General features: G+C 43.2%; 1 protein-coding gene across 1 annotated transcript in view; it reads right to left on the reverse strand.

The window, feature by feature from the left end:
• LOC109839884 (rab3 GTPase-activating protein non-catalytic subunit) overlaps nt 1-257 on the reverse strand; it is a 29,093-nt gene that overhangs the window by 26,711 nt on the left and 2,125 nt on the right. The gene's annotated exons all lie outside the window — the stretch shown is intronic.

Genomic DNA, 257 nt, shown 5'->3' on the forward strand with positions numbered 1-257 from the left:
AAAATTTCACAAGCACAAATTAGTCACATTCATGCTACAACAGTCTAATCTAGCAGCTAACCAGGATCTTTGGAAAGCTATAAACCGCCAAATTGCCCTCATTGATCAAACTCGCTTTACAGCAAATGAGACTGGGATATCCACTTTACCTAATTCGCGCTTTGCCTCTGAACATCACCTTCTCTCGTCAGACAACCCCCTCTTTTCTTCGTCTCCTGAGGAATCTGACTCAAAGTCTTCAATAGAGGGGGACTCTC

The sequence above is a fragment of the Asparagus officinalis genome, chromosome 5, assembly GCF_001876935.1.
Source record: "Asparagus officinalis chromosome 5, Aspof.V1, whole genome shotgun sequence".
NCBI lineage: Eukaryota > Viridiplantae > Streptophyta > Magnoliopsida > Asparagales > Asparagaceae > Asparagus > Asparagus officinalis.